Genomic DNA, 20736 nt, shown 5'->3' with positions numbered 1-20736 from the left:
GTATTATTATTATTAATATTATTATTTTTAGGAAGCTAACATCTGCCACGAATCCTCCTCTTTTTGCTGAGGAAGACTGGCCCTGAGCTAACATCCGTGCCCATCTTCCTCTACTTTATATGTGGGACACCTACACAGCATGGCTTCACAAGTGGTGCAAGGTCTGCACCCAGGATCCAGACTGGAACCCCAGGCCACTGAAGCGGAACATGCAAACTTAACCGCTGTGCCACTGGGCTGGCTGCATTATGTATTATTTTTTTCATGAAACACTTTAAAGCAATACTATCTTACCTGTGTGATGTTAGAAACACATGATTTTCCACCTTTTCTCCTATTGTCTCTATTTTCCACCACCGTTTACTTGATGTAGTTGTTAACCAATTAGTCATTCCATGTTTGTTTCATTTGCTACTCTTCTTAACGAAATGTTCTTAAGTCCTTGACTTTTATTTAGTAATTTTTAAAAGCTCCAGTCATCAAAATGACACATATTTATTATAAAAAATAATAAAGAAACATATCAAGAAGAATGTGGAAATTATCCAAAATTCCATACCCAGAGATAGCCTCAATGATCATTTTGGTGAATATCCTTAGTTTGCACAAACCCAGTCACTTTTTAACCGATTTTATTATATTTTTAATTAATTCCTTTTTTAAGTGGTTACATATTCACAAGTTTCAAAATCAAACTTCAAAACATGCAAAAAAGTGAAAGTAAGTCTTCCTTAACAATATATCTTGTTTCATATCGGTCAATATCTGGATATGCCTAGTTCTTGAGAAAGATGGAACTGTCTTCCGTGGTATGGAGGGCCCGTAATCTATTTAATGCATCCTGGCTGGACATCCTGGAGGACACTTTGCTCAAATAGATTCACTCTTACATCATGAAAGCACCTACCACATGCAGATGAGTAAGCGCTACAGACTACGACATCAAGGTCTTTGCTTTTACACTGACCTGAAGGAGAACCTCTTCCTTTGCATTTGAAGCTTCATCAAGCCCAGCCTCACGCACTTCAATGAAATGCCTTCTTTTGCAGGACCTTGATATCTGCTTTCTCATTGAGTATTACGTTTGAGAAATAAGTCGGCAAGAAAGAGACGGTTCATCGTCTACACACATCAAAGGCTTTTTGTCTCTCGATGTCGTGCCTTCCTGTGAGGTCAAGGCCCTTCCTTATAACGTAAGTCCAGCAACCAGCGCCTCTGACAGCTGGTCCCAGTGTACACTTGCATTTCGCAAGTTCGTGACAAATTGGATGGGAAAAAAATTCCAGTTGGGGCTGGGTGTGCCTGAAATAGTTAAACATCTAGCACATTAGCAACAATCTTTTTTGGAATGTTGGCTCCGCTTGTTCAAAAGCGCAATCACCGACGTGTAATGTGGTTTTGCCTTTTCTTGTTTTTCAAGCTGATTCCCCACCACCCCCGGAAGCAGCAATCTGAAGTCTGTTTCCTTGGCTAAATATTTCTTCCTTTCTTCCTCAAGGGCACACGTATCCGCACACATTTGTATTGGAGGGCCAATCCTATGTCCAGGATGAATTGATTGTGGTTTGGAAAGATCAAACAAGAAAAAAAAATAATGTGCAGATCAAAGATTCCTTGAACTTTCTGGAGCTGATACAAGAGCTGAAGGGGCCTTGGATATCAGATAAGTTCTCCTGTGTGGCTGGCACAGGAGAGGTGCCCTGCCAGGCCCACGTGCCAGGACCAAGGGCAGGGACGCAGCTGAGCAACAAGTGCCTAGCCAAGAGACAGGAGGTGGCAGCCATGCATCCATGTCTGCCGACATGTGAGGTGTGTCCAGTGTCCCACCTCTCATGTTTCCCACCCGTGCAGCTGGCGTTTTCTGGAGCAATCTCTTCCAGAGTCATAGGGAGAAGGACAGCACATAGATGACCCATTCATTTCGGAAGGAACTGGATGTCCAGGGAATTGGTCATTGTTGGCCACGATGTCTAAGACTGAACCAGGTCAGCTGCACACCTTTCAGGAAGGCAGTAAAATATCCTTGTCAGGGGACACCTGGGCTGGGGGAGGGGAGAGTGTGCTGCTTTGGGGAAGGCCCAGTTCACCTTGCATCTCTTGGGGCGGCCCCGCGACTCTGACCAAATAATGGAGTTACTAAGGCACAGGCTTACAGCCAAGCTGCCAGAGTTCTAGTTCTGACTCCGCTGCCCAGAAGTCCTACAACCTGAATTCACGCCAGTTAGTCTCTCGGTTTCCTTAGCTGTACATAGAGCTAGTATTAGTAGCTGCCTCCTAGGCTGTTGCGAGGGTTAAATGGGATAACTGTGTGCAGCACGCGCTGACCCTGGGAAGGGCTTGGCAGATGTCGGCAATGGTCATTGTCCTGAGCATGCCACCAGAGACTAACCAGATCTGTTGTAATTACAACACACCAGAGATGGAAGCGGGCAAGAAATCTCAGGTCAGATGTGCCGTGCAGCCAAGGACTCGGTTGCTTTTCCTCCAGATGCAGGATGTCCAAGCGAGAGGGCCTGGGCGGCCAGCGGGCCAGGAGCTCCCAAACCCTGCTGTGCTTCAGAAGAGACTGGAGAGCTTAAAAGGCCGACAGACTAAAACCTCTCCAGGTGGGGTGGCCAGGCTCATGGACAACGGAGCTAGTCCAACTCCCCATTCCCTGGACAGCTAGGGGAACGGAGGCGCAGGGCGGGGAAGTGGCCTGCCCCAGGTCCTGCAGCCAGTTGATGGCCAAGCTGGGGACAGCACCTGCAATCGGTCCTCAGAACCCAAGGCCTCTCCTTTCCTGCAGGGGCTCCCTGCAGCCACAAGGCAACATGGGAAAACCAACGAGGAGGCCTCATGTCCTTGGAAGCATTTTTTTTTTTAATTCAAAAGGTGGAAGAATACATTTCCTGCCAACATATTTAAACACTTTCCTTTTAAAGAAAGTAAACCTCATGATGTTCAGATTTAGCCAAAACTGAGTGGGAGCCTTAACCTGACTTGTGGACAGAGATCCACTGGTTGGTGTGCTGCGTTGACACCTTTTTAATTTAGAGGATTGTTTCTCTGCAAATCAGGGACATGCGTGCTCAGCCGTCTGTTTTAGAACTCGCTCTTTTCGGGAGGATAAATATCAGTCTGTCGTTTTGAAAGGGAACATATGGGTGTCAAATGACCATCATTTTCTTTTAATGGCAGACTTGTGCTGATGAATATGTAAATATCCAGAGGTGAGGCCGGGGACACTCGGCCATCGTTGGACAGGATTTCTTAGAAATATTTTTTTGCACCAAGGACCAGATGGCCTTTGGGCTGCCAGAAACTGACGCTCAGAGGAGCGGATCTTTGCTCTTCCCTCCCTATCCTCTGCGGGAAGCCCTGGGGAGGGGCCCCATTGGCTGATTTCCGTTCTGGAGGGCCTCCCCTGGGAGGGAGGGTTAAGGGGACACACGCAGGCCTCCCAGTCAGGATGATTCCCTCTGGTGGCCTCACTGCCATCACCACAGAGTGTGGATGGTGCCACCTGCATGATGCATGTAAAGTGCCCCAAGCCTGGCTGGTGGTGGGTGTGCCCTGAGTGACAGCAGCTGTGGTCACCCGGGCCTGGACTCCACCCACCAGCCTGACCTGGTTTGGGGCCGAGAAGCTGTCGCAGTGCCATGCTGTGCTCTACAAAGGGAATGTTGTGTCAGGCCACAGCTGCAGAGTGGCCAGCCCAGGAAACGGAGCCTGTTTGCCACCCTGTCATTAAGAGCCCAGGTGATCTTCCCAGGCCTCAGTCACCCCTCATAAGAAGATGCCTGGATGGAGGTGCCCTGGGCCCCTCCTGCTTCAACAGGCTGCCCACTTGAATGGTCGTGCAGACTTAGAGTGGCCGTCTCACCCCTGACCACACATCACAATCACCTGGTAAGCCCTGTTAGACGAGAGCCCAGTGGTGGGGCCTGGGTCTTGGTGTGTTGCTAACACTCCCTGGAGAATCAGAGTGCAGCCAGGGTGGAGAACCCTGATTAGAGAAATGCCTTTCATAGAGTTGATAGTTTAGACTCACAAATCCAAGGCCAGTGACCTTCAGGTGTGAATTCAGCACAGCTGAGCCAGCCAACTAGCCCCATCCCAACTGTGAGGCCAAGTTACAAGCTGTTACACAAAGGCAGGATTGCAAAGCTCAGCCAGCAGGGCCTGCTCCACTGCCCTGGTCTGGAAGAGGTAGGACCCTTGCTCAGGAGTCTGTTGTGGTCAGAGGTCAAGCCTAACCTGGGCTGCGATCCTGGTGGGGCTGCCTTGTGCATGCCCACAGGCTGTGCCTAAAGGGTCCTGGCCCAACAGCGCACCCACCCACGGGCTGGGAAGTACAGCCTGTCCAGGAATGGCACCAGCCTCTCTCTGACAGCTGGGCCAACCCGGCAGCGGCCTCACACCCCTTCCAGGTCCTTAGTGGTCTGCAAAAGGGTAAGGACTGAGGTCCAGTGATTTTAACAATAACAACAACAGCAACTTCGTTACCACCCCTTTCTTGAGGGCCGCCTCAGTGTCTGGCCAGTACTACCTCCTTCACGTGCATTAGCCAAATCCTACTTCCTGCAGGATCCCCGTGAGGCAGGAGGTATGGTCCCTATTTCATAGACAAAGAAATAAGCTTGGTAACTAGTTCAAGCCTCACCTAGAATAAAATTGCTAAGCCAGAGTTCATTCCCTAGTCTGAAGGGCCAGTTGTCCCTGAAACCTCTGTCAAACCACCCTGCCCCCTTCTCCTCATGTGGGCCTGAGACTGCCTGCTGGGCGAGCCCACTGCCCTGACTTGCATCTTGTTAGTGCATGTGGAGCTAGGGTTTAAGCTCCTCACACCTCCTTCTTTCAGTCATGATCCACTTGCAGCAAAACTTGATTTAAGAGACTTTCAGGGAATTCTGCTTCCAGCTATGATGCAGTAGCTTCAGGAAGACCAATTTTCTCTGAAAACAACTAGAAAAACTGAGTAAAACACACACACACACACACACACACACACACTCTCCAGGTACATATGGCTTCACCAGAGAATCCTTTTGAACAATTTAGGAAGAAATAACTCCAATCTTACACAAACTGTTCCAGAGAATAGAAATAGATGGAACACTGTCCAACTCATCTTGCAAAGCCAGCGTAATCTTGATTTCAAAATCTGATAAGGGCGTTACAGAAATGGAAAATTACAAGTGAATCTCTTTCCTGAACACTGATGCAAAATCCCTTAACAAAGTATTAGGAAACTAAATCCAGTGATATATGAAGAGGATAATATCTCACAAGAAAGTTTATTCTACAAATGTAAGATTTTGTGTGTGTGTGTGAGGAAGATTGTTGATGAGCTAACATTTGTGCCAATCTTCCTCTATTTTACATGTGGGATGCCACCACAGCATGGCTTGATGAGTGGTATGTAGGTCTGTGCCTGGGATTAGAACCTGCAAACCCCAGGCCACCAAAGCAGAGCATGCAAACTTAACCACCATGCCACCATGCTGGCCCTGAAGGATTATTCTAACATTAAAAAAAAAATTCAGGGGCCGGCCCCGTGGCTGAGTGGTTAAGTTCATTTGCTCCGCTTCGGCAGCCCAGGGTTTCACCAGTTTGAATCCTGGGTGCGTACATGGCATTGCTCATCAAGCCATGCTGAGGCAGCATCCCACATGCCACAACTAGGACGCACAACTAAAAATACACAGCTGTGTACTGGGGAGCTTTGGGGATAAAAAGGAAAAATAAAATCTTAAAAAAATTCAATCAAGGTAGTTTATCACATTAACCAAATAAGTGGGAAAATCATATGCATTTGATAAAATTCAATATTTATTCATAGTAATAATAAGAAACTCTCAGAAAACTAGGAAGAGAAATTTATAGAAGAGTGAGGAAACCTCCTCAATATGAGAATATCTGCAAAAAAACTGTTGTGAGCATCCTTCTGAATAGGAAATAATGAAAGCTTTCTCCCTGAGATCAGGAATGAGACAAGGACGAGCCGTGCCGACTCTTCTGTTAAACATTATACAAAGGGCCAAGCAAGAGAAAAAAGGTAAAAAGATAAGTAAAAGGTATAAAGAATGGAAGGGAAAAAATAAGACTGTTGTTAGTCACAGGAAACACGATTGTACCCATAGAAAGTCAAAAAATCTGTAGATAAACTCTTGGAATTATAAGTGAATTTAGCAAGGCTGCTCAATGCAAGGTCAATATCCATAAAAGTTGGTTGTATTTCAGTATACTAGCAACAAACAAGTAGAAAATGAAATTTAAAAATATTGCTATTTATAATATTGTATGTGCACACACACACGTACATGCCACCCCCACTCCCCACCCCATCGAATGCCTTGGAATAAAACTAGTGAAAGATGCACGAGATCTCTACACAGAATACAAGTCAGTATTGCAAGAAATTAATAAAAGCCTAAATAAATGGATAGGTATATCTGGTTCGTGGTTTAGAAGACTCAATATTGTAAAGATGTCAGTTCTTCCCATTTGATCTATGGATTCAATGCAATCAAAATCCCAGCAAGATTATTTGGGGGATGTGGAAATTGACAAGCTGATTCTAAAATTTATATGGAAGTGCAAAGAGCCAAGAATGTCCAAAAAGAACAAACCTCAGGGATTTATACTACCAGATATCAACAGTTATTATAAACCTATGTTACAATAAACAGGTCATGAGAACAAAAGAGAGTTCAGAAACAGATCTGATTTGATTTACAACAAATGTGACGGTGGGGTGTTATGAGGAAAGGATTATCTTTAATAACTAGTGCTGAGTCAACCAGATATACACAGGGAAAAAACAAATTTTGACACTCAGATCATTTAACAAAAATTTTGATCCTTACCTCACACCATATGCAAAAATTAAAATATGAAAAGTAAAACAATAAACTTCCTAGAAAAAAATTCAGCAGAACATTTTCATGACTGTGGAATAGGTTAAGATTTCCTAAATAAGATGCAAAAACACTTAACCATAAAGGAAAACAACTGGTAAATTGGATTAGATTAAAATTTAAAATTTCTGTTCAGCAGAAAACACCTTTAAATGCAGACACACAACATACGCACACATACATATATGCATACATACATATTTCAAAAACATGTCTGGAGTGTATAAGAACTCTTACAAATCAATAAAAAAAGGGCAGACATAAAAAAAAATGAGCTCAAACAGGAACTTCGCAAAAGAAGTTATTCAAACAGCCAATAAACACACAGAGAGGTGCTCAGCCTCGTTAGTTTCTAGGGAGGCGCAATTTCAAACCACAGTGATCGCTGCTCACACTAACCAGAATGGCTAAAATGTTTCAAACTGACAAACTCAAGTGTCAGTGAGGATGGAGCTCCTGGAACTCTCATGCTTTGCCATGGGAGTATGAATTGGTGTGACAACATTGGAAAGCTGTGGGCTGTATCTACTAAAGCTGAACATTTGCGTCCCTATGACTAGCAATTTACTCTTTAATATATACACCAAAGAAATACAGATGTAGGTTTAACAAAACACATGATGAGAATGTCCCTACCTGCATTATTTGCACCCTCTTCCAGAAAACTCTCAAAAATCCATTCAGCTGAACAATTGCTGTACTCACCAACATGGAATCTTACAAACACAATCTTGAGTGAAAGAAGTAGACAGGTTCATAAATAGACAAAATTAATTTATAGTAAATTAGTTTATGGAGAGTGTCGTAGTCAACTTGGGCTGCTAGAACAGAATACTATGGATTGAGTGGTTTATAAACAACAGAAATGTATTCCTCACAGTTCTGGAGGCTGGCAGTCTGAGATCAGGATGGTGGTGGAATTCTGGCGAGGATCCTCTGCCTGGTTCTCAAACCCTCTCCACTTATAAGGGCTCCGATCCCAACCTGAGGGCTCCGCCCTCATGACCTAGTCGAGCCCTAATCACCTTCCAAAGGCCCCACCTCCAGATACCATCCCCCTGGGGAGTAGAGTTTCAACACATGAAATTTGGGAGGACACAAACATTCAGTCCACGACAACGAGACGAGTCAGGAGAGGAGGAGCGAGGACTGAGGGAGCTTGCAGGAGCATTCTAATCCACAGGTATGTTCTATTTCTTTTTTTTAAATTGAGATATAATCGACATATAACATTATATTTGTTTCAGTTGTACAACATAATGATTCTATATACGTATATATAGCAAAATGATCGCCACAATATGCGTATTTCTTGATTTTTGTGCTGGTTTCATAGGTATGCTTGCTTTGTGAAAATTCAACAAGCCATAAATTTACACTTTGTGTCCTTTTCTATATATACGTTACATTTTGATAAAAATTTACTCGAACAAAAGAGAAGGGAAGGGGCAAAGAGGAAGGAGGTGGGAAACAGAAAAAGAGAGAGCAAGGGAGGGAGAGAGAGAAGACACCACATCCCCCACTAAGGAAACGGGGCTGACAATCGGTCCCACCAGGTCTCCAGGCGCCCGGAGCATGATTTCCCAGCATCGGCTGCAGTAAAGCGCACTCATGCAGGATTTGGTGGGGGACAGATGGCGAGAGAAAAGTGCCAGGATCTCTCCTGCCAGTCCCCTTCTCCTGAGGGCTTGGATGTCACTCAGCCTAGCTTGTAACTCTGTGCCCACTCTCCCTGGGTGGGTGGAGACTTGAATGCCAGCCTCCGGATAAAGAATGGGGATTAATTTGATCCTCCACCTGGGTACCTGTGAGTGGGCAGAACTCGGGAATGAGCAGGTGGAACGTGTGCGTGAGCCGCAGACATGTGACTGACCTCCACCTTGATCCAGCCCCTCTTACCCAAGCTGGGGCAGAGGGAGGAGTGTGCTGGTCAGGAAGGGGTCGCCTAGATTGCAGCTGCCCAGGCGAGGTCCCCTGACCCCTGCCTGGCTCTGGCCTGCCTGCTACTGTAGGGCCAGGACACCACTGAGGGCATCGCAGGCTTAGCCAAGGACAGCCAAGCTTCCTGAGCAGGATGCCAAACCCCACGGGGGCTCCATAGTGAATGCTCCAGCCGTTCTTTGTTTGCGTCAATCTGGGACAAATGTCCCCCGAGATGGGCTAAACTCCTGAGTCCATGATGGTCTGGAGCAGACACAGCTGAAGGAGGAGGCAGGAGGCCTGGACTCTGGTTCTTTCACCAGCTTTACGGCCTGGGGCCCATACAACACTGCCCTAGCCTCAGTCCTTCTTTGGGACATAAAGGCCTAGCGTCCTGTGCTGCCCAATATGGTAGCCACTGGCTATTTAAATCTGGATTCAAATCAGTTAAAATGGAATACAATTAAGAATTCGGTTCTTCAGTTGTGCTAGCCCATATGTTAAGTACTCAGTAGCCACACGTGGCTAGTGGCTACTGTACTGGATGGTGCAGATGCAGAACAATTCCATCATCACAGAAAGTTCCATCGGACCCTGCTGGGCTAGAACAGTCTGTGGTTTCATGACCATTTTTATTAGTGAGTAGAACTCTTTCTTCCCACCAAAGCTTACCCAAAGCCCCGTGTATTCAACAGATAAAATGAGGAAGAGGCGCCCTGAGCTCCTGACGTTCTTCACATCCCACTTGGCCCCCAGACTCCTCCACGGGGCCCCTTCCGTGGAAGACCTTCCAGCGCCAGTGCTTGCCAACTATCTATAAAGCTCTGTGGGATGAAGACGTGGTTCGAGACAACAGTAGCCCCAGGTAATCGGCACTTATTATTGTCTTCCAGACTTTGTTTTCAGGACTTCACCTACTCTATCTCACTTAATCCTCACACTAACCCTATGAAAAGGTATTACCCCATCTCTAGGTACAGATAAGGCACAGAGAGGTTGAGTAACTTGCCCCAGGGCACACAGTTGAGGAATTCAAACCCCAGGTGATTCTGACTCCAAAGGCCACTTCATAGCAGTGTTTTAAGCTACTTCCCAGGCCTAGGAGAGGTGGCCAGCAAGCCCCTGAGATCACCACTCCATAATGGGGGTCTCCATCACCACTGCACGGGGAATGAGTTTGTGCAGAACGCCTTAGTTCTTCTCTGGGGCAGCTAGTGTGCTGGGGGAGGGGGCTCAGGAGAGAAGCCAGAGCTGAATGGACAGGGAATCTGTCCAGCTGGACCAGAACTGATGGCCTGGACAGGTGGGGGGTAGTGCAGACTAGTGCCTTGTCTCTGAAAGGAAGGAGAATGTGAAAGTCCCTCTTAAAGAACACCACGCAGCAGGTGAGATGGTCCTGGCTACTTGGAGGACCCCGACTGGCTTAAGACATCCCATGGAGGCCAGGCCTGGTCTATTCACTCCCCTGCCGCTGCCGCTGCCGCTGCCGCTGCCGCTGCCGCTGCCGCTGTCCCTGCCCCTCCCTTTCCTCCTACCCCGCTCCCCGCCGTGGGTTTCTCCCCTTTGGCTTTTATTTACCCTAAGGTCATTGTTCATCCAGGTGTGCTCATTTCTTCTAGTCTATACAGCCTGCAAGTGAATACACTCCACATGGAGTTTTACTAGCTCTGGTTGGCCCAGGATGCACCAGGCTTTGCCAATTTCACCCAAGGAAGAACCAACTATTAAAGCAGGCTGGGGAAATCACCAGGGGTTTGTAGGGATGGTAATCCTACAAAATCACCATCCTTGAAACGTCATTTGGATCCCTGAGTTCAGTTTCGAGTGGATGTAGGATGACCACCATTCTGAGATGTTTCCAGGATGTGGGAATTTCAGTGCTAAAATGAGAAGTTCCTGGCAAACCAGGATGAGCTGGTCACCCTAATTAGTGGCTACTCTCCAGGAAACTCATCTTCACTTTCTAAATGCTGCAGGCACCATGGGCCTCAGCCGCTGAAGGCGTTTTGAGAACTGTCGAGCGGAGGAAGATGATGGGAGCTTGGCTTGGCAGGCAGGCTGCACGTGCCAGAAACGCCCATGCCAACACCGCACACGAAAATGCCCGAGCACTTGGGAGCTTGTAACTTCTCAATAAATAATGCACAGTTGCTGAGACAGGAGGAAAAGGGTGGGATTGCCAGCCACCGAGCAGGAGGGGCTGGCTTGAGAATGGGAGGCCCAGTGCTATCTGAGGACAGAACCCTTGCTGTGCTCCTGTTCTGAGAGGCTTCAGGAAATACCCACTGACCTCAGGTAGAAAAGGAACGAGGAGAAAGCTCTCAGGTAGGCTGTGTGTCCCCACTTGAGTGGAAGACGTTTCATCTCTCCCCCACTCTCTCTCTCCTCTGGAAGGGAATCTGCTCTGGGTTTTGACTAGAAGAAACATAAGCTAGCATCGCATTCATCTAAATAGCCAGAGGAGAACAGAGTGTGAGGTGGGGGCGGCGGGGGAGGGCTGTCTGGGACGCTAATCCCTACCGGGTGCTATGCATAGCAGTTCACAGAGCCCTGTCTTGGATCCTCTCAGGTCATTTTCATGGCAACCCTGTGACATAGGCAGGTTGGGTATTAGCATCAGCCCGTTTTAAGGGTGAGTAAACTGAGGCTCAGAAGCTTTCATAGCTAAGTGATGGAATCCCCACCCAGTGACGTGGTCCATGTGTGGTCTTAGGCTTGGCCTCCTCAAACCAAGACCCAATCCCCCATTACTCCCTCAAGCTGAATATCCCTTTGTGGGGCCCTTACACCTACTAGACAGGGACCAACTCCTGTGTGCTATGCGAAAGCCCTCTGTGTTCTAGCAGCAGTGGGCTTTGCCCACCACAATATTCTCCATTGCACCCTCAGTCACGAAACTACTGGTCACTGTGGATAAATAATCTGTGCTATGTCCAGACAGAGGAATATTATTCAGCACTAGAAAGAAATGAGCTATCAAGCCATGAAATGACATGGCATACTGCTAAGTGAAAGAACACGACCTGAAAAGGCAAAATTACGGAGACAGTAGAAAGATCAGTGGTTGCCGGGGGTTTAGGGCACAGACTGAGGGAGGGATGAAGAGCTGGAACATGTGGGGTTTTCAGGGCAGTGATACAATTCTGTACGGTACTGCAATGGTAGATACGTGTCATTATGCATTTGTCAAAACCTATAGAACGTACTGCACTCAGAGGAGCCCTAATGTAAACTGCGGACTCTGGGGGATAGTGATGAGCCAATGTAGGTTCACACTTGTAACAAACGTACCACCTGGTGGGGGATGTCGATAGTGGGGGAGGCTGTGAACGTGTGGGAATTGGGGGTGTATGGGAACTCTCTATATTTCCTGCTCAGTTTTGCTGTGAACCTAAAACTGCTCTAAAAAATAAAGTTTATTAAGTAAAAAAACGAACAACTACTGGTTATCCGCTGAGCACTGAGCACACCAAGCTGCTTCCTGTTTCCCAGGCTTCGCCCCTGACATCCATCCCCGCTTGTCGGCCTGGCAATCTCCTCTCGTCTTTCAAAGCTTGCCTGGGTGTCACTTCCTCCCAAAAGCCTTCCCTGACCCTCCTTCGTGCTATTCCCGAACTTGGAAGATGTATTTATTATTTCACATATCACATTGCATTCTAATTTACTTCATAGCTATCGTCTCATCCACGCTCACCCTTGGGGCCTAGAATAATGCCCCACACACCAGCGTCTCCCAGTATCCCTCTATGGAATGCCCTACACCGTGCTGCCTCCCCCTAGACTCTTGGGAGATCCCCTGAAGCCTCTCTCTGCAGCCCCCCATCCCCGATTATTCACTGATTTACCTGTTACATCCTTACCAATTATCCAAATGGCTGATATTTATTTACCTGGGGGGCTGTGGGCGGGGGGGGGCTGTGTTGGGTGCTCTCTGGAATTCTAGACTGGCAACTCCTTGAGGGTTGCATATCAGCAAGGGTTTTAAAGTTGCAAAGAACAAAAACTAAACTTTTCTAACTTTGGCAGAAACCAGGATTTACTAGGAGAATTCTAAGTAAGACATACTTTCAGAGGAAGAACTGAAGAGCCACGGTGGGAACTGAGACATCTCCAAGGATCTTGGGATTTAGGGACAACTCAGGCCACCAGGTGACTCGACTCCAGTCACCTTCCGACTCTGGGTATCGCGGCTCAACATTCAAATTTCTAGAGAGTCTGATTGGTCTAGCTTCCGTCTGGTGTCCACCACCACGATTGGGGTGATTGGGGCCTCTGAGAGCCTTCTAGAACCACATGGAGGGGGAGGGGCAGGAAAACATTATGTCCGCTAAGGTAGCGGCTATGTCTTGTACACCTCACACTGCCTGATGCAGCAGGCGCTCAAGTTTTGTAGAGAAAAAGAATGTACGAATGCATGAACCTGCCTCCAAGAGGTCACATCATCTGCCCCATCCATGCCAGGCTTGTCCTAGGATTCTATTCTTCCAGAGACTGTGCACGGCCTTTCTCACGACCTGTCCCCCTGAGCAGGGGTAGGGTGTTGGACCCACTGGGTTAGCAGGGTCACGGGGCCTGGAGGGCAGGTCAGACGCAGATCCACCAACCACCAGGATATGAAGACCAAGTCTTAGATGCAAGATCAACCCAGAGGAGGAGTACGAATGTGTAGTTCGCCAGATTCTGCGCTCTGAGATGCTCTCAGTAGTGGGTTTCCTGAGCACGAGGAGATCTATGATCGCTGACTTTGCCTGCAACCTTCCAGCAAGATGGCTCATGCAAGCTTGGAGGGCATGGGACCTCAGAAGTCACCTAGTGCCACCCCTTACTTTTTCAGAGAGGGGAACTGAGATCTGGGGAGGTGTGGTGTTTTGCTCAAGATCATAGCGTATTCACAACAGGTGTCTTCGACCACATGCTGTTCAGCGCTCTTTCTACTGTGCACTAGTGCCCTCTGTGCTGGCGGTGGGATGCTGGGGACCCTGACCTTGAGCTTTTCCTTAGTGATCTAGATGTTAACTGACTTATTCCCTCTGGGGGCCACTTTATTCCACTCCTGTTTGGGGGTCAGTTGGCTGCAGACCCAGTCTAGGATGGTTTTGGCTGGGACAACTGGGCTCTCCTCCACAATGTCCCTTGTGATCCAGCAGACCATCCTGGGTTTGTCCTCATGGTGGAGGAAGGGGTTAAGAGGGACAGCAGAAGCACTTGGGCCTCTGTTACATTTTTTTTTTTTTTTTTTTTTTTTAAAAGCCCGCCAGGCTTTCTCTCATGCACTTTTTTTTTTTTTCATTTTTTTATTTTATTATTATTATTTTTTTTTCTTTTTTCTCCCCAAAGCCCCCCGGTACATAGTTGTATATTCTTCGTTGTGGGTCCTTCTAGTTGTGGCATGTGGGATGCTGCCTCAGCGTGGTTTGATGAGCGGTGCCATGTCCGCGCCCAGGATTCGAACTGACGAAACACTGGGCTGCCTGCAGCGGAGAGCGCGAACTTAACCACTCGGCCACGGGGCCAGCCCCCAGCCTCTGTTACATTCTAATGGCCAAAGCCAATCATAAGACCAGCTCAGATTCAAGAAGCAGGGAAATAGATCCTACCTCTTAATTGGAGGAGTCGTGTATATTTGCAAAACTCATTGCAAAGTATTATTCAAAATCACCAAAAAGTGGAAGCAACCCAAATGTCTACCATCTGACAAATGAATAGACAAAATGCAGTATTTCCATCCAATGGAATATTATTGGCCACAAAAAGGAATGGAGCACAGATATATGCTACAACATGTATGAATCTTGAAAACATTATGGTAAATAAAACCAAGACACAAAAGAGGACATATTGTACAATTCCACGTATATGTAAAGTCCAGAATCCATAGGGATCCGTAGGCAAAACCATAGGGACAGAAAGTAGATTAGTGGTTTCCAGGGCCTGGGGAGAGGTGAGGACGGGGTTTCTTTTTAGGGGTGATGAAAACGTTCCAAAATTAGTGGTGATGGGTGCACAAATCTGTGAATATGCTAGTAATCACTGAATTGAATAATTTAAAAGGTTGAAGTTTATGTTATATGAATTATATTTTAATAAAGCTATTACTTAAAAAGTAAACAAGTGAAAAAAAACTTATTGCAAAATAAATCTACCAAAATAAGAAAACATCTTTTTGGAAAGTGTAAATCAAGGCAATAAAATTTTGAAACTTCATCTCATATGTAGAAATACCTTGATAATTTACCTAGAAGTGAAATTTAAGATTTTAAAGATATTTAATGATTTTTGTTGTCCTCATGGAACAATAGTTGAAGTAACATATTGAGCTTTATTGCTGGCACTCAAGAAAAATGATCCCGCTGAGAATTTACAAGCAAACACTGCTGATTTTGTATAGTGTTTTGCTAGTGTATCTGCATATTGCTAGTGAGAAAGTCTAAGTTCTGGCCCAGATTTAGAAGATTTTCTGCGTGTTTTAGTTTGATACTTAGTGGGTATATTAAATTTTCTGTGAATGATGCAATAAAAGATGTAACTCAATTAAATCACTTAAAATCTCTTCTTGAAAAAGCATTCTACTTACTATCACATCAAATAAACATCAGAGAAAATTCGTGTATCTTACAGAGAACCTAAAAATGGAAAATTAGAAGAATATTTGCATCTCAATGGGTGAGCTCTGAGGCGCTAGAGCTACAAAGGTAGTTTGACAATTGAATTGAGTCTTCAATATTATCTTTAATAGAAATTATAAAATAGGAGTGGTTGACATTTGGAAAAAGAAAACACTTAAACAGATTTGGGTTTAATAAATGATATTCCAGCCAAGATGTCAGGACTTTCTTTCGTTCTACAAGAAGCGTGTCGGCTATTGAAGCTGATAAAATAATAGAAGTGATTGGATGTATAAAACAGATAACAGAAAGCAGGGAAAAGGAGCAGAAGGCATTAGAAAAACAAAGAAATATGATATGCCTTCTGAAACAACAAAGTGGCAATTCCTAGGTAAAAACTACTAAATTGTCTAAGATGTTACGTGAGAACATATTTGCTGTTTTATGATAAAAATAAATAAATATAGTAAACTTTGATGTCTTTTATTTAATCCTGAAACTTGACCAATTGATATTTGCAAAGCTCCATGGATTTTAACTAAACCAAAAGTTATAGGGGCCAGCCCAGTTGCATAGTGGTTAAGTTTGCGCTCTCTACCTTGGTAGCCTGGGGTTCATGGGTTCGGATCCCAGGCATGGACCTACACACCACTCATTAAGCCATGCTAAGGCAGCGTCACACATGCAAGATAGTGGAAGAGTGGCATAGATGTTAGCTCAGCAACAATCTTCCTCAAGAAAAAAAGAGGAAGACTGGCAACAGGTGTTCGCTCAGGGCCAATCTTCCTCACCAAAAAAAAAAAAAGTTATAACATTTAAACACTTATATGACATTCTAATAAAGTATTTCCAAGACAGTTGATAAGAGAGATTGGCTATATAAAACCCCTACTATGAAAAGGCTGGAAAAATCCCAGATGTAGAAGTTTTGGGTTAAGTAGAAGCTGAGAGAGATTCTAGCATTCAGAGCAAGGTTGTTGATGATAAAAGTGATTTTCTACTTACTGAGACTGTGTGTCAGTCAGTGCTATTGATTTAATGAGAAAGCCATTGGAAAACTTTGATGCAATTTGCAAGTCAGATCATGGCCCAGACAGGGGCGCCATTTAGCTAGTGACGGCTATGCTAAACTAAACATCACTAACATTTTCTAAATGTCAAAAAGTGATTTGCAAATTACTAGAATAACGTGATAAATAATTTATATTACACTATACACCCCTTTGTTTTATGTATATATATATGAAATACCATTATGTATTTTAGGTTATTTCATGAATAAAAGAAAATATATTAATTTATTTCTATATTCCATATCAGTCACTGAATATTTTTAATATCATCCTGCCTGTGGGATAGCAAAGTCAGAATTATCATCAGCGCTGTTTTACTTTTATTTTTTCCCAGCTTTTCATTGTGTAAATTTCAAACACACGGAAGAATAGAAAGAAGAGTGGAATGAACTCTCGTATACCCATCACCCAGGTCCAGCAATTGCTAACCTTTGCCCTATTGTCTTCCTCTGTACATGTGGTTTTTGAGCCATTTGAATGTGAGCTGCAGACATCATGACTCTCCCCTCCAACCATACAGCCTAAAAATTTCCTAAAAATAAGGAGATTCTCTCACGTAACCACATCATTATTTTGTGCCTAAGAAAACTCGCGATACTTTCCTCATGTTATCTAACGCAGTCCCTATTCAAATTTCTCTAAATGTATCGTTTTTTCAAAGTTGAAGCCAATCAACGTTGTTGTGTTTCTATAATCTCTTTTAGTCAGAGTGGTCCCTTCACCCTTTTTCTCCCATGACACTGAGTTTTTAAAGGAATTAGGCCAGTTATAGAACGCCCCATGTTCTGGACTTGTCTGATGGTTTCCTCATGGTTTGGGTCAGCTTGTTCCTGCGTATTTCTTGTAGATTGGAAATTAGGCCTGAAGAGTTGATTAAATCCTGGTGGAAAGTGGGTTGACGTACCTCATGGGCGACATGCACTCGATTCGCATCACACCAGGAGTCTCCTGATGTCATTCTGTGGCCCTGTCTGTGATGCTAAACTCACTTGATTAAGGGAGTGAGAGTGAGATCTCTCCACTGTAAACAGAGAATTTTGAGACAACCAAGGACAGTGGAATATGGACAAAATACTAGATAATATTAAGGAATTAATTTCATTAGGGGTGATAATGGCCTTGTGATTGTGTAAGAAAATGTCCTTATTTTTAAGAAGTATTTAGGAGCAGGTAAAAGGATGAGATGTTGGGAATATGTTTTAAAAGAACACAGCAATGATTTTTTAGAGGAAAAGAGGTAGATTAAGCAAGGGTGTCAAATAGTTGATAATCCTTGACGCTGGGGGAGGGAAAAATAGTGGTTCTTGATACTGTTCTCTCTGCTTTTGATTATCCTTTAAAACTTTCATATTACGAAAGGAGAAAAAAAGAATGAATGAATGATTTGGAGATGATGAAGTCAAACACAGCTAAATCCTGAATATGTGCTGGTAACTGGTTGGAACGCAAATCCCATAGATGACTCATTGTCTACGGTCAGTGTCGAATGATTTTCTTGCCCTCACAGCACACCAAGCAAATGCCCACGCAGCCAACTTTATAAAACGGATCAGAATATTCTCACCACTCCTTTAAAGGGTAAAACATCCTTTCGCCAATCTTAACTTTCTAAAGTTCACTCACCCTTGTTTGCCCAAGTAAAAGTCACAAATAATTTTCCAAAATGGCTGAAGGATGACGTTTAAAACAACAGCTGCTTCTAAGAGGTAGGTTTTGTTGAGTAATGTCACATTTCCTTCGTGCGTATTTCCAGTCCTGCCTCAGGAGATAAATCTGGGAGCCGCACGGGGCTTTGGGTTCAAATATGCTTGGCAGAACCCCATCCTGGCCTTGGAAGGAAACCCAATCAATGAAAGCAATGATCCTCATGGGACCGCTTGTCAGGCCCTTCCGGGTTCCCCTGGGGGACAGCCTGCAACTCTCTTCAGAGACAGCCTTGGTGTCTCAGGGACCTCAACCTAGGAAGACGTTAAAATGAGGTCTAGGCAGCTCTACGGTAGGTGCTTCTGTCCCGCTTTACCATTTACAAAAAGGGATTTTCACGTGTTTCTCAGCAATTTACCCACCCACCCTGCAGGACGCGCAGCATCCCTCTTAAGCCTGTTTCATAGATAAGAACACGGAGGCCCTGAGAGGCTAAGAGACTTCTGGAGACCACACAGCTAACACAGGGTGCAGTTGGGCCTGAAGGGAAATCTTCCTTCAATCATCAATCTTGCCTCTACACGATGCTGGTTTCGTGCCCACCCTTGTGCACTGCATAAAGACCCAAAGGCCTAGGTACGGAACTGTTTGTCAAGAAGGTTTTCAATACAAGGGCAGTTTAAAGAAGTAAAAATTTTTACTACTGGGGCGGGCCCCGTGGCTGAGTGGTTAAGTTCATGCGCTCCGCTTCTGCAGCCCAGGGTTTCAACAGTTAGGATCCTGGGCGTGGACCTAGCACTGCTCATCAAGCCATGCTGAGGCGGCGTCCCACATGGCAGAACTAAAAGGACCTACAGCTAGAATATACAACTATGTACTGGGGGGGTTTTGGGGAGAAGAAAAAAAATTTCACTAGTAACCTGTCCAGATGATAATCTTTGTTTTATCGCCTGATTCTTCAGGAATGAGTCTATCTACGGGGCAGTTTTATTTGGGTCCTCCTACTTTCATTAAACATGAGAACAACAAATATTTATTGATACTCACTCTATGCCAAGACTGTGCTGGCGCTGGGAATTCTGAGATGCCTCCATCCCTGTCCTGCCCTCGAGGACTACACATCCTGCTGGGGAGTCAGACAGATTAACTATAACTATATAGGACATGCTGAGGGCTGTATCAATGTACGGGCAAGCACCTCCCAGGTGAGTCAGCAAGCTCTCCTAAAAGAGGTGGTGTTTGAGCTGGGCCTTAAACAGTGAGTAGGGCTGTGACAGATTGAAAGGATGGAGAACTTTTTAAAGATTCAAGTTGCATGACATCCACCTCTGAACTCTCCATCTCACGCATGCCAGGGATCTGCCTTGGACTTATTATTTTTAGAGAGCGTTCACTCACTGTCCCTGAATTCCTCCCACAGGCGCACACCCTGAAACTGTCTGCAAGGCCTTTCGGATGAGCCACGTTTTAGTTCAGCTAAACCACATCTGCTTCTAATCAGTCACGTTTCACGACTAATGGCCCCGAGCTCTAGCAAGCAGGGCCCACAATTGGTTGGCCACAGCAGAGGTCCCAGGCAAGCAGACATTTGCTTTGCAACCAAACGCCTCCAGACTTGCTTACGTGTGGAGTGGACTATCACGGGTCCGCCTCTGCGATGATGGAAGGGAACCGCACCGAGGAATAGCAGCAAGTAGGACATGTGTGTCTTGCAGAAGGTTGTCTGCAAGACCAAGGAAATCATTCCTGCATTTTAAGTCTCCCAAAATCCATTTTTCAGTCAGCACTTTCGCCTTAGAGAAATATTATAAATAATTGCTCCAGTTTTCAATCATTTTCAATCTCAGAAGGCATGTCTTAAGTGCTTCTTTGAAATTAGGAAATGGATTCTGAACTACGAAAAGTGGAATTGGCTCTAGACTTATTTGAAAAAAAATCAGTGTCAATGCAAAAAATCTCAGTACATGATTTCATCTGGAAATGAGCTAAAAGTTGAATGCAGGGAAGCTAGCTGTATCAACAAGGCTGATCTTACATGGGCCACAAACCTAAAAAATTGAAGTGCGGTGCTGAAGAGACCCAGAGAACCAAGAATGTTTCCAGAATCACTCCTAGGGTGATGTGCATGAAATAATTCATGTAGTCAACGACTCATCATTTCTGAAGTATTTTATTACATAAACACTTATTGCAGAAAAATTAGAAAATGCAAATAAGTGAAGGATGAAAAACAAATCCCCTGTATCGCCATGACCTACGGACAACGCTGTTAACCCTTTGGTGAATATCCTTTAGGATTGTTTTCTGTCAACAGTAATATTAAATAAATTTTTTTTTCCCCACAAAAATCAGATCATACCTTACATACTATTTAGAAACCTGGCTTTCTTCATTTGGTATCTAGAAACCATCTTTCCATGCCAAGAAATCTTTTTGACTTCTACTTCAGTATTTTTAATGGTTGCAGACATTTCTTCTGGGTGCGTATCAAAATTTAACCATTCTGCTATCATTAGCATTAATTTCCAGTTCTCTGCTATTAGAAAAATGCTGCAATGAACTTCTTTTGCTAAGTCTTTGCACAAATAGAAG

The 20736-nt window shown here is 44.9% G+C and overlaps 1 long non-coding RNA gene across 1 annotated transcript; it reads left to right on the top strand.

Annotated features, from left to right (window-relative positions):
- The first annotated feature begins 8015 nt into the window (after positions 1-8015).
- LOC124236205 (uncharacterized) lies at positions 8016-14026 on the top strand. The gene is made up of 3 exons (XR_006887665.1): positions 8016-8085; positions 9518-9687; positions 12849-14026. It is a non-coding gene; the product is annotated as an uncharacterized LOC124236205 (long non-coding RNA).
- The last annotated feature ends 6710 nt before the right edge of the window (positions 14027-20736 follow it).

The sequence above is a fragment of the Equus quagga genome, chromosome 2 (genome assembly GCF_021613505.1).
Source record: "Equus quagga isolate Etosha38 chromosome 2, UCLA_HA_Equagga_1.0, whole genome shotgun sequence".
Classification (NCBI taxonomy): Eukaryota; Metazoa; Chordata; class Mammalia; order Perissodactyla; family Equidae; genus Equus; species Equus quagga.
Note: the sequence above shows the minus strand (reverse complement) of the source record. Positions and strands in the feature narration are given on the sequence as shown.